Below are 13,882 nucleotides of genomic sequence, written 5' to 3'. Positions count from 1 at the left end.
TTGTATTTGCTACATTGTTTCTTGTACTACAGTTTTTGCTTGTTTAATTTAGTCCTTAATTAGATGTGTTTATCATTAATGAATAGGATGAATTCAGTTAATTTGACTGAAACTGAAATCTAAATTTATTCTTTCAAGGATTTGATGATCTTAGAGAGTAATCTGGTAATTTTCCCCTCCCTCCTCTCTGTTGCTATGGTAATCCTAAATTGGAACCTTGTCTCTGCAGACTTTTTTTTCCCCCAAGTAAGTTTTGTAATAGCTGTGCAGTCTATTCTCAAGCCAAAATATTGATAATAATAATAGTTTTCTTGTTGGTTTTTATTTGGCTGATTCGAGGTGAAGCTGAAATTAAGCAGCTTTAACTTGAGTTTTCTTTTTCTAGCTCTCAAGAGACTTTTTTATAATTTTTTATTCATGTTTTACACAAACATCATTTACAGCGAAAAGCAAGAAAAAAAAAGGCTCAACCAGAGCAAAAAGACCCAAATGTGTCTGAGTGTCATGAAAAGCTCTTTATAATTGTAACTGCAGAAGTGAACATTTAAATTGCAAAGTCCATAAGTTGTTTGGCATCCAAATGTTCTTGCAATTCCAGTTTACAGCAGTGTTCAGGGCTTGATGAGGTGCTTTCAGCTACTGCTGGCATGGCTGAACTTCTGATGCAGCAATAAATGCAGGTAATTCTGGCAACTGTATAAAATATTTGTGCTCTTACCAAATTTTGGGGTTTTTCCATGTAGAAAAAAGTAGAGATACAAGATCTAGCAGGGTTGATAGCAAATTGAAAAGGATCATCAGGAGTAAGCAGAAAACCTGAATGAGACTCTTCATGTGTCTTGTCAGGAAGCATGAGGGTATTGAAATAAGACTAAAAATAATTTAGATACTTGAGAAAGACTACATGGAAAGTTTGCCTTAATTTTCAGTGAAGACATTTTGAGCACATGCACATAAGTCATGCTGAAGTGAAGTTATAAAGATGATTTCCATGAAGATGAAGCCCAACTTGCAGGGTGCAGGTTAGTGGAACTGTGTAACATTTACTCTACAATTTTGAAGTAGGTGATTTGTGTAATTAGAGATGCAGTTGCAAGAATTGTTATTAAATGGCAAGGCAGAATGATATTGGATGGCTGGAGACCAGTGAAAGTACTCACAACATTAAGAGGAAGAGGTGATTTGGGATAGTAATTGTCTCTTTAGTATGACCTTAATATACAGAGATTTGTTTAAATTTAGAATGAAAAGCTATTCTGTGTGGCAGTAAGATATGGTATGAAAGGTATGAAGTGATACAGCTCCTAACAGAGGAAGATTTGTCAGAGAAATCTAACATCTCTTTTGTAAGATCTCTGACTTCTTGGAGAGGATTCATGGTTAGAGCTGACCCCTTGTAACTTCGAAGTCATATAATATGCAGTATGATTGCATGTAAAAATTGGAGGGATGTTTTTGTGACAATTGCTGTTGAATGGTGACAGGGTGTGTCAAGTATGGATAGAACTTGATGACCAGTGGATGATGTATTGGAACTATGTAAGCAGTGGAATTTGTCAGGACCAGTTTTGAGATTTAGTATTTTCATTAAAATCATTATCCATTCTTACTTCTCATGCCAATCTCATGATCTTCATCAGATGTCAAACATCACCAGTACAAAAGAAGGTTTTGCACAGAGCAAAGGTGAGACCTTAAGACACGACCAGTAGGAAAAGGAGTCGTATCAAAGAGCATTAAAGGAATTGTAACACTTCAGGATGGCAAACCTATCAGAGCTAGCAGTGGAGATCAGTATTAGGATAACAAGTATGCTGTTATTGCCCTGATAATATTTTTCTTTAAAGAAGTAAAGGGGTATTGACTTTTTCTAGTACTGGTGAAAGCTTACTTCAAAATGTAATTCCTGTAACCCACCATCAAGTAAAAAGGACATTTAGACTTAAAGAGATCTAGGGACTAATTCCAGGAACTCAGAGAGTGTTGTGTTTGATCTGGGGAAACAAATCATGGAAGAGGTTGCTCTTCATAAAAACAGGTGAAACAACACAGGTAGGTAAAAAGAGCTTTTTATGCTTGAGGTGTAAGAACAAATGGGTGTAAACTATCCAAGAACAAACCTAATCTGGAAATTAGAAAAGATGGTTCCTAAGCAACGGAGGCATAGGAGTCTGCAACAGCCTTCCCTTAGGAGTAGTGGAATAAGGCTGTCTTTAAGGTGGAGCTGGTTAGCTTATGTAAGGGGGGGAGGGAATGTAATGTCATTTTCCACCCTCCCTTGGGATTTGAACTGCTTGACCTGACCTATCCATTCGTTCCCATGATTTCTGTCTTTAACTAAAGATGGTACAATAACTTGACCAGATACTGCCCAGACGCCAGTGGGTACATGTGGGGGTCTCTTTCTTGGACAAGTGCACCAGTTGCATTCTGAGGTATAGAAATGCTTATATCAGGGGATAATAAATGTTAGACAAGTAGAATGTTTCAAATATTGTTTAATAGAATATGCTTCATTGTGTTTTTTCTAGTGCCTATACATTGAATTTTGCCTTAAGAAACCCCAAGTCAACACAGCATAATTCAATAGATTTTGTAATGAATCCTCTATTGTTTTCTGCTCCTTCTGCCCTGTGTGATTAAAGGGAGCTGCCACAGCATGTGCCCAGCTATGTCACTGTCTTCATATTTCTCTGAAAATCCTCCTTTGAGCTGCTTAAAAATAATTCCCATTGGTGCAAGCTTGATGTAGTGAAAACACTCTATACCATGTTGCTGTGTGTTGCCCAGTTGTTCCTGTGTATTGTCCTAAGACTAATAAATTTGGAATATTATAATCTAATAAATTTGGAATATTATTTTTTGAGAAAGCATTGTGCTGTTGCACTAATGAGAGACAGTCCTATATCTCTGTCTTTTAGGAAATTATGCTTTTAAAGGAGACTTGACAAAGAAAAGGGTTCTACTGTGTTCTCCCTGACAGAAGAACACTAATTGGCAACTTGAGAAATTAATGTTGCCTGAGGTTGCAATATTTTTCTAATTTATTCAATTGTTAAGACATGTTAAATCATGATTTAATTCCTGCTGAGGTATTTCAGACCCAGGAGGGAGCTGGTAAGCACTCATTTAGGCAATTGTTTTATCTATATCAGTAGCTTGGATGTGGTTTTTATATGTGCAGAAATACAGTAGCTGCTTTGTATTTTTCTCTACTCCATCTCTGTTAATTATTTGTTCTAAATATTCATCTAGAAAACTTCATTTTAGGAAGGAAGTTCAAGCATGGAAAGTAGTTTGGATAGGACAGGTTAGAAATTTAATGATGTTTGAAAGGTTCCTTCCTGACTGTGCTTAACGTGTTTTATTGACTTCCTTTCAGCTGTTGGTTGAATTTCCTGTTCATTTTTTGGTCTAAATAATTGCCAAAGCAGTGTCTAGCCTTCTCGGTGTGCTAAGATGATTTTTCTTGATTCATAAATTTAACAGTGTTCTAATGTTTTCAAAACTAATGTAGAAGACTAAGAACCAGATTTTATCCCTTTAAATTGCTGTATTTACACATAGTGATTAGTATGAATGGTAAATAATTACATGGGTATAATGTCAATGACATAAATGGTACTTTGCACATGTTTAAGTGTTAGTATTAGCTAAGTTACCTTCCTAAATACAATTTTGGGAGAACAGTGATTGACAGTTAAATAATAGTTAATACTTTAAAGCTTGAGTAAGTGTTCATTGTTATGTGAATATTGAGTAAATTGCATTTAACCTGTTTTATTATTTAGACATTCTGTCTTGTCATTTATTTTGGGACAGGTGTGGACTAAAGAGAGTCTCATGTATTAAAAAAAACCCTCAAAGTCTGACACTGTTAGTCAGGAGTCTCCAGAGCACGGATGACTTAGCAAGATGTCATCTCAAGGCTCTTCTAATGAGGAGAATTTGTTTATAAATACTGGCATTTTGAAAGAATGTATTAATGTGTGTGCCATAAGAAAACTACAAGGTGATTATCTTGAAATTTTATTCTTGAAATATGTTTTACAATTAGACTGTATTGGATTTGTCATGGTAACTGAAAAGTTGTCAGATTAAAATAAATAGTGTTATTGCCTTGGAGTAATAGAAATAATTACTGAAAAGTCAAACAATTCTTTTCTTCTAATTTGTTTAATACACATGGCATGGAAACTTAACAGTTTCCTTCTTCTGGTGAACCAGGTAATATGTTTGTTATCTGATAATATACTATTAAACATCAGAGAGAAGAAAAAGGACTAAAAAGAAAAAAATCTAGAAATTAATATACAGAAAGCTGGCTGTATATTAATTTCTAGACTTTTTTTCTTTTTAGTCCTTTTATCTGTCAAAATTGATGTGGAGTATTGCACAGTTGTCTTAAGTTGAAATAATCTTTTATTTATTGTGTGCTCTAGAGTAGCATTCCCTGCAGATATGGCCTATGCTATAGCTAGTTCTGAAAGGGATGCAGTCAATGTTGGGATAATGTCTAATTTGTGTTTTCAGCAGCATGTTTAGATCTGGCATTTTGCTCTCTTATTTCATGAGAGTCATGTCAACTTCTTTTTAATATTGTGTCTTGTTAGCTGGTGCCACTTTTTTAAAAGTGACTGTCCTTAGAGGTATTTTTTCACATTGACACTGTGTCTCACAAACAAACACAATCTTAACTGTTTTGTAAAGTGAAGGTTCATGTTGCTATGCAGTTTGATCTTTGGAGGATGAATCAGACAAATCTTATTTCCCTCTTTCTTCCGAAGAACAGTGTGTACATATCCTTTCCAGGGCTTGCTGGTTTAGATCAGAGTCCCTGTGAAAAGATGTTGAGGTGTGGCTTGTGGGGAGGGTGGGGTCTGTAGCACCTGCACAGAACAAATTTGCAGCAGGAAGACACAGTGGAGTTACTGGACAATGGGTTGTTTGGCTTTTGTTGCCATCAGTTCCTTCCTAGGTTGTGAAAGTTCTGGGAAATGGAAACAAGTTAATTTGAGATAAGCCTTGTATAGCTTGCTTGAGACTTGGAGGAGGGCAGTGGACTAAAGAATGACATTAAGAAAGTTCAGGGGTAAGGTTGATAAGAGACTTATAATTAAGGATAGTTTAAGCTGGTGAGATATATTGCTATTATGTGTCATTGGATGTCTTCATAAAACCATCTGAATTTTATCAGTGTTGATAGAGGTCCAGGAGATTAAAAAGGGGAAAATGAAGTATTATCTGTCTGTTGTTAGCTGATAGATTTATGAAATTCTGTAATGTCTGGTACTAACAGGAAATAAAATAGTGAGCAAGTGTGACGAAGGAGAGAAAATGAATGTTGGTTTAGTTTGGAGAAGACAGATGAGAAAAGCTGAAGTAAACAGAAAAATATGTTGATCCAGTTAGGTCAGAAACAGGTTTAAAAATCTGGAGTGCCTTACACCAGGGATTTTTGTAAGATTTTTTTTCACGTATAATGTTTGCACACTTTAAAATAGTCACATTCTATCTTAGCCCATGGGACTTTCTGCTATGAATATTGTTACAGTCAAGAGCTTAGAACAATGCAGAATAAGATTATACATTTTATATCAGCTGTGCTTGAAATGTTAGAACGTATGTAACTTTTGTCAGGGTGTCAACCATAAATTGTTACATTGCTGCAAGTGCGTGTGTGTGATTCTGTTCTTAAAACTGCCCACAAGCAGTGCATTAACTATGGTTAATCAGGATATTATGAGAGTTAAATCATTAGCATAAGTTTGACAGTTTTTGCCCCTTTAGACAAGTTTTGACATTTGCTTATAAAACCCCAAATGGTTTTGACTCTGACAGCTATAGAAAGTCCATATATGCAAAAAAGAACACTACAGAATCTCTTCCTAATGAAATGAGGGCAATTGACTGAATAAACATCAGGCTTTATATTTGAACAATAGAATTACCGGGCTTGTTTTGGTTAAAAAAAAGGAGAAAAGGTGTAAGATCTGGATCTTCTAATTTCTACCTTCAAAGTAAGTGAAGTTGAACCATCAGCACAAATTATATATGTATATATCTTGTGTGGGGACTTCTGGGACAAACTTCTTAGAGTATAATGGTTTCTGGATATGCATAGAAAGGTAACTGTTAAAAATGGGATAGTAAATGTCATTAATCATGGGGCCGTATAGAATACATTTTGGAAAGATTTCTGTTGTATTTCATAAGCTTTGTTAGATGCTTTGTTACTGAGCAACTCTGACAAAGTGGGAGTTGCTTAGGGCCTAATATGCGCTCAAGTTTGTGGACATGTTAGATCCTATGGAAATCCCTTGAGGGCAGGAACTTCTGTTGAACAGATGTGATTGCAGGTTTGGATTGGCAGGGCTGGTTTACAAGTTCCCGCCCCTGCTCTGTCTGGCAGCTCCCAGCATGGCCACACAGACAGATGTGTAGACTGAGCCTTGTGGCCAGCCCAGTGTGGAGGTGGCTTCCCACAAGGAAGAGTGAAAATAATACTGTGCTCTGGAGAGAGCATGATGCACTTCGACTAAATGGAAAGAAAGACTTATGTAGTAGATTTTTCTACATATAAAATACAACTGTTGTAAAAACAAATACCACAGTTCAGCTTTAATGCAAGTGATTATTGTTTCCATTTGACACAGTTGTTTGGCTCCTCTCCTTGGAGAGCTGTTTACCAATTTCTCAGGTTTTGTTGAGGTCAGTTGTGCTTCACATGGGCAGAAACTGCTGGCCTGTATCCAGCTGCACGCTGTTTGGGAAATCGCTTTAAAAGCTGGGTTTGGAATTCTGGCTTTGAATGCTGCATACATGTCATGGTGCTCTGCAGTTTTTGATGCCAGTAGCCTCTCAGTGAACTTGAAAGAACTGCACATACATATTTTGGCAATAAAACAGTGGCAGTTGGGTTTCTAGAAAGAGTTCATTTTACAGCTTGAGTAAAATGAAATTGAGGAATGAAAGTACTTAATGCTGTGTGAATTATTCAGGATCCTTTTTTGACTCACAACTGATTTGACACATCTTTGTATCCTTGATGTTCATTATTTTAACTTAAATTTCTGTTTCTGAAATTATAAGCCCTATGCTGGCTGAGTGTGATTTTTAGAACACAGTGGGGAAAAGTCTCTGGTCACTACTAGTCAAACATAAACAGGCATACTGGTACTGTATTTTTAGAAGTTTTCTAGGTATTGGTGGTGGTAGGGTTGAAGGATGAGAGTACATCCTGTCTGTGAATAGAGTAGCTGTTGCTTGGATAGGGATCTGAATAAAAAGCAATAAAGGTGATATTATAGCCAGTGGAGGGTTTTTTTGGACAACCAATAACGAGATAGATATGTAAAAACACTGTGTTTTTTCCTGTTAATCTTCAAATGTTTGTCAACTAAAATAATTCCTGCCTAGAGATAGTCTTTAAAATGAACATGAACATTATCCATCCGTAATCTGGAAGCAGGGTTATGTGTCGAACAGGAGCCTTTCATGTTTACACTGGGACTTGAGTTAAGTAAGTTCACAATGCCCAGAAGCCCAACTTCTGTTTTTTGTTCTTTTAGGTTTAGTAACAATTTAAAATTAGTTTTGTAGAACATTAAAGCTGTGCAAAATGGTGTGCGTGTCTGTCTTTAGGTAATGCTTGGGCATGAACCTTAGCAGAGGTGTTGTGTGCTTGGGACTGGTGCTCTCAAAGCTGTGTGTGTGGAAGAGAGGAGGGAGAGCTGATGTGCATCTCCTGGGGTTTTCAAGTCATGGCTGAAAACACCCAAAATGTAAATTCATCCAGCCTGGCCTCTTCAGGGAAGGCAGCCTTTCTGATGGGCCAGCTTTGTACCAGAAGAGGGTGAGTTGTGTCAGTTTACCTGGGTTGTGGTGTGTGGAGCTCGACAACCATTCTGGTTCTTGTCCTCCTGCAATGCAAACAGAATCTCCGGACCATTGTTAGTGCCTGTCCTTCTGTGTTTTCTGCATGCTGCTTTGCTCTGTTCAATCTTCAACCAAGTAATGTAATCTTCTGCAGACCAGGAAGGCCCTGGTTCAAAAGTAAAGAAGCAGATCTAGTAGAAAGTGTGAGAATGCCTGAGATTCCTGGAATGTTCAAGTCTGGGCTGCTTCTGATTCTGAAAGTGGCTTCACTAAAATGGCCAATAAACACTATGTTTACATGGTTTGCAGTGACTAGAAAAACTGGACTGCTGCTTTTCTCTTCAGATATAATTCTGAAATCTTGCAGAGAAGAATAAATAACATCTTTTTGCCACTGTCAGGTGCAAACAATGAGAAATCTGAGCTGGAAGAGAAATTCTGGGTTTACATGATGTTAATTTATGCAGCCATATTCAGTTGAGTAATACTTGCCTGACAAGGGAGACGGCACAGTCAGGAAGATGGTTTTCTCATGGTGTTTCATCTCTTACCACGTGGGTGTACATGACCCTTGAGGTTTACCCAGAAGTAGGAAACTGCATAATTTTTGGGTGGGGAGCACATTCACACTTGCCTGCAAAAAAGAAAAACACAGATAAGCTGCTCCTAAAATAGAGTTTTTAGGGGTTTCTTGACATACTATTTCCTAATATGGAAAGAAGAACAATCTAATGCAGGAAAATAAGTTCTAGTAACACTTTAATTCATAGTTGATATGTTTTAATCTGTAGGTTAAAGTCATCAGGAACATTCTGAGGGCTGGAAAAGAGAATGCTCTTGGCTTTGGGAGCTGTGCAATGGCATGAACTTTGTCTTACTGTCACTACTGGGACTTCTATGAAGATAGTGTTAATATCCTTTGTATAGGGCATGTATTTTAAACACTCTTCAGAAATGTTTAGTGTAAGGTAGATAAAAGATGGTGTAACCACTGTCTTCCTAAAATTTTTCAGCTACCTGAAGGATTTACAAATAACCAATTAAGCACTATGCAAAATAATTTTTTTGAGTTTGAATAACCCTGACTGTTAGCTGTCTATTTGGAAATAGAACGACAATATTTGTGAAATTCATATGTAGGTTCATGTTTCAAAACTGTTTTTATGTGCAAGTACAGTATAAAATCTCACATGAAAGGTTTATGTCAAGATTAAAACTTAGGTACGTTCTTCAAAGATACTTGTTTCCTCTTGCACACAGGCTTTTTAAAACTCTGTTCAATTCTATTGTGTTAAAAGAATAAATTTTGTCATAAGTTGTGTCATTTTCTATCTTTCTCTCCCTCCCCCATCAAAACTGGGAAGTGCTATAAAAGAACTGGGGGGTGTCACTCAGAAAAGCCCAAGTTGAACATGAAGGAGAAAGTCATGAAAAATTCAACATCTCTGCAGCCTTCATCTGTCTGATTCAGGCCTGCTTGAAATCTCTACTTTTCATATTAAGCTTCTACTTTATTTATGTACTTTGATTCACCGTCTTCTTGCTTGATCTGGTAACACACCCATCCACAACATTTGTGTTACTTATATATCAAACTTGCTGGTTCCAGCATAATGCCTGCACTCTCTAATCATGTAGCAATTTCTGAGTTACTTGGATGCTCTGCCAGAAAAAAATGGCAGAATTCATGCATCTAGTAATGAATATTCAGGTTAGTTCCATCTCAAAAATCTCAACTAACCAGTCTCATAATAATGCAGGGTTTTACTTGTGAGGCATGTGCTGTAGGATCTCTGAAGTTGTGGGTATATCAGTCATGAATTCATCAAGAAACTCTAATTTCTCCTTTTGGTAGTTTCCAAGTGGTGGCACATTCTGTTACTTAGCCTCTTCATCCTTCCTTGTGCGCTTTCCTAATATTTTAGAACTGCTACATTAATTCTTTTTAACTATATTAACATTTCCTGAAAAATATAAAGAAATTGGATTCCTAAATTTGCTGATAAGGGGTTATTACATAATTTAGAGTAGTAACAAGTTCTGCCAGAGTATACTTAAGATCTATTATGTCCTCGCCTCACAAATCTATCAACAACATGGAATATTGTTTTTAAAAGGGCAGGTTTAGTCTAGCTCTGATTCAAGTAAAAATGGCATCATGAAGTATACATCTTAAAAAAAAAAAAAAAAAAAGGGGTGAGGGTGTAAGTCAAAATCTCTGAAAACTAATTATCATTGTTGATGGATAGGCAGGTAACTTCTATTTTGTTCCAAAACTATGTATCTCAGAGCAGGAGCAGAGAAAAACACAAGCAGGGATAATGATTGTGGAGCCCTACCATCACAAAATTAGCTGTCATTTTGTACAACCTAACTGCAGTGACGCTATTGCTATATGTAAGGAACAGACTAATACTTTTTCAGCCTGGAAAGCAAAACTGATTTGCTTATGCACATTTTGTTGGCTTTTTCTTGAATAGGAATGTCTTGTCTCCAAATCAGGATGTGTAAGAGTTGTTATTAAGGTCTAATAATTTCTGGTGAATGAAGAAATTGAACTAGAATATTAAATTTTGCAGTCTTTTTTCCAGAACTCTTCCATAACACCCACAATCGGAGTAAACTGAAAAGCAGAATCTGACAATTCATGTGCTTGAATTTAAGCATTTCAGTTTGTTAGTCGAATTTCTTGATTAAAAACACCCCAAAAACTTCACTATTTATTAACTCCAGTAGGTCTAGATTCAGACTCAGATGTCTTGGGGATAAAACCCCATACAGAATCTTTTCCTACTCACCTTTTTTAAACATTCTGGCTTCGGCTTTTTACCAGTAATAATAAATGGAAAATTTTTCATTTAGGTGTGGTCTTTTCTGTATTGGAGGTGAGACAAACAAGCTGAGTCTTGGTGTCTTTGTTCCTGTGTGTCCATAGGCAGTTCAGAGGGATTTTGGGCAAGACACCTTCACTGTAACTGTCTGTGGGGCTTCTATCCTCAGACTGTATTGTGGGATTCCCCTTAACAGTTTGATGAATTCTATGGCTGACTTGAACCCTGGGAATACAGTACTTTTAAATTTGCTCTAACATTGTCAGTGCAATTGTATTTAAATCTGAAATGACCTGGTTCAAGGTTTTTGTGTCTGATCAGTTTAAGAGTTTATCCCAGGACATCTTCTGTTCCAGAGGGTAGTGTCCAAATGACTAAATCAACAGATTCTTCATTCCAGATTCAGAAATTTTTTCAGTGTTTTACCTAAATTAACATTTAAAAAACCCAACCAAACTCATAAAATAGCTCTCATGCTTATGCAAAGTGAAACTGTAGTTTTACCAAGTTGAAGGCGGTATTTTACTGTTTGTATGTAACTGAGGGAAAAAGAGTCTAGGATACTTTTCTCTCTCCTGTAAATAAATAAAGACACCAAATGTCATCCAGCTGTTCTGGAAGAAGTTACAGTTGCAGAGTAGTTCAAAGGGTTAAATGACATTGTTCTGTTCATTGCCAACAGGCTTCAGAAATCTCATCCCTTGCTATTCAGCCTCTATGAAAATAACTGGATCCTGGCCAGAATGGGGCCGCTTTGCCTAAGCACTGCTGCATTCAGTTGATCCTTTATGCATTATGAATGCTTAAAGTTACTGAGATTTCTTGCATTTTTAAAGTATCAGAGAAGTATCTATTCCTGCTGAAAAATGAGTTTTAAGTTCTTCTGTCATTTGTAGGAGCTTTTGTTAATCACAGTGCTTTTTGAAAGGTTTGACAATGGTGAGCATTATAGTTATTTTGCGTTTTAAACATAAGTTTTTCAGGTTTTTTTGTATTTGTGATAGCATTGGTTATAAGTTTGGGATCTGTTTTTTCCCTAGACACTGATCTAGGTCTTCTCAAAAAACCCAACAAATATTTAAATAAAATTATATTTTCGTGTCTTATTTTAGAATGTCCAGTCCTGTTTATCTAAAAGAAGGGGAGTGCTGTATAGGTAATATCATCAGAAAAATTATAAAACCTTATGGGCAAAACGAAACAATGCTACTGTGTGTCACATTGCATTGTGGAGGGGATTTTTCATTTTGCTTATTTACCTTGTTACTGAACCTACAGCAGCATGTTTTAGCCAGCTTGAAACTGATACTGTGTGCAGTGTTCAAAGGGGCTCTGTAGTCTTCTGCATTCTGCTAAAGCTGCTTCTGACCTCCACAGTTCTCATGCAGTGCTGCAGCCTCCACATTGCTGTGGGAAGAGCCTGTGTTCTGTCCTCTTCCTCCTGACCTGCTGTGTCAAAGTACCCCCAGGTTTACAGGGGACAAGGTAAAACCTTGTCCTCAATCACAGGTCCTGGCCTAGTTCTCATTGCTGTCTAAAGCCACAGGTGCAACCTCTGCCCATCTCTCTGAAGCTGCTGTTCGGTGAAGCAGCAGTGGATTGTCCTCTGGTTAAGTGCAGATGGCTTTCCTTCTGGGGGCTATGTGGAGTACTCATGGAATATGGGGACTTTTAGGACTTTAAGGGTGTTGTTTCCTAAGAAAATCTGATTTCAAATTATTGTATATGGAAATTATGGACATTTTCTTACCTGATTAATTACATTGGGAAATTGAACATCTAATTTTGCTTCAGTGCATTGGCGACTTCCTTTAAGAAATTTGTGTATATTTGTGTCTTTTTACAAATCTAGTCTTGGAATTAGAAGTCTAGCAGCTTTTATAACTTCAGTTTAAGGCCAGTGTTCATTTTTGGGTCAGACATGCTGATCAAGCTTTACTTCTTGGATAAAGCTGGGGCCCTGCCCTTGGAAAGCTGGTGATCTGATTTGACCTGGGTTCAAAAATCTCAGGGCAGTGGCTTATTGGTGTGTTTGGTGTGAGGCTTGGGAAGTGCATGTGGGTTCACAGAAACCTAAAAATAAGCAGTATTTGGGTTAAACCTCTTTATTTGTATGGACTAGTGACCCTGATAGCAAAAATAAATATCCATTTATTTTCTGGTACTGCTGCCACCATCCATGGATTTTAATAGTGTGAAAAATATTTTAATTTTACTTTGTGTTGGTGCTTTCTGCACAAGTAGAGGATGAAAGTGTAAATTAGTGACTTGACTCACTTTCGTGCTGTTCTGTTCAGTGTGTGTAGCTGAGTCTCTGTGACATCCATAGTGAATTTTATTGTCCTAATAAAGCAGGCTGGAAAAATACTTGGCGCCAATGTTTTTTGTTTAAAAAATTGTCAGTAAGGCATAGAGGGATGGTGTTTCCAGTGCAGCCCTTTTTATTATACAGGCTGTTAAACTTAACATTTAAAAAACATTAACCTGAACAAGTCAGTTTCCATGGAGTAAACTGCTGAATGCATCAAAGATGCCAGTGAGACCTGCTGAGGTTTTTTTGAAACTTTTTTAGGTTTTGTAGCTGATATTTCTTGGGTAAGGTATTCCTGAATGATTCAGGAATTTGCATTTTGTGCTACTGAAGGTAGCTAAAAAATAAAAAGAGTTTTTCTACCTCTTCTGACAGAAAACTTGTCCTGATAGCAAGTCTGATCAGTTTGACCTGAGCGTAGGAGAAGGATTAAGGAGGATTTTTGGTTCTGTCTCTGAGTCTGACATTCAGTCTCCAGCTGTCAGCAGCCTACCAGCACAGGAAGGTGCTATAAAAAAAAAAAAGGTGTTGGAAAACTGGAAATGCATTGGAAGCTGCAAATAACATGAACATATTGTGCCTGTGGAACTTATTTTTCCCACAGCTGAAGAAGGAAGGACAGGTTCATAGATTTCAGAGCAGATTGTGATCTCAGTGCAGACAGGTAGTAGAAGGAATTCTGGAAGTTGTATTAAAACATGGGTTTTACAAAGGTTTTTAAAGCTAAGTTATTGACTCAGTATTGTATATATGTGGTTAGGAAATTTCCATCTCTGTTCAAGGGCAAATGTCTGTTATTCACTCCCAAGTGCTACATCTCCATATTTTGTTAGCAGGACTGAAAGGCCCTGTCACCTCTGTG

The 13,882-nt window shown here is 37.0% G+C and overlaps 1 protein-coding gene across 18 annotated transcripts in view; it reads left to right on the top strand.

Moving 5' to 3' along the window:
* The window catches only part of ADD1 (adducin 1), a 62,613-nt gene that overhangs the window by 8,021 nt on the left and 40,710 nt on the right, over nt 1–13,882 (top strand). The window lies entirely within an intron of this gene.

The sequence above is a fragment of the Serinus canaria genome, chromosome 4, assembly GCF_022539315.1.
Source record: "Serinus canaria isolate serCan28SL12 chromosome 4, serCan2020, whole genome shotgun sequence".
NCBI classification, from domain to species: Eukaryota; Metazoa; Chordata; class Aves; order Passeriformes; family Fringillidae; genus Serinus; species Serinus canaria.
Note: the sequence above shows the minus strand (reverse complement) of the source record. Positions and strands in the feature narration are given on the sequence as shown.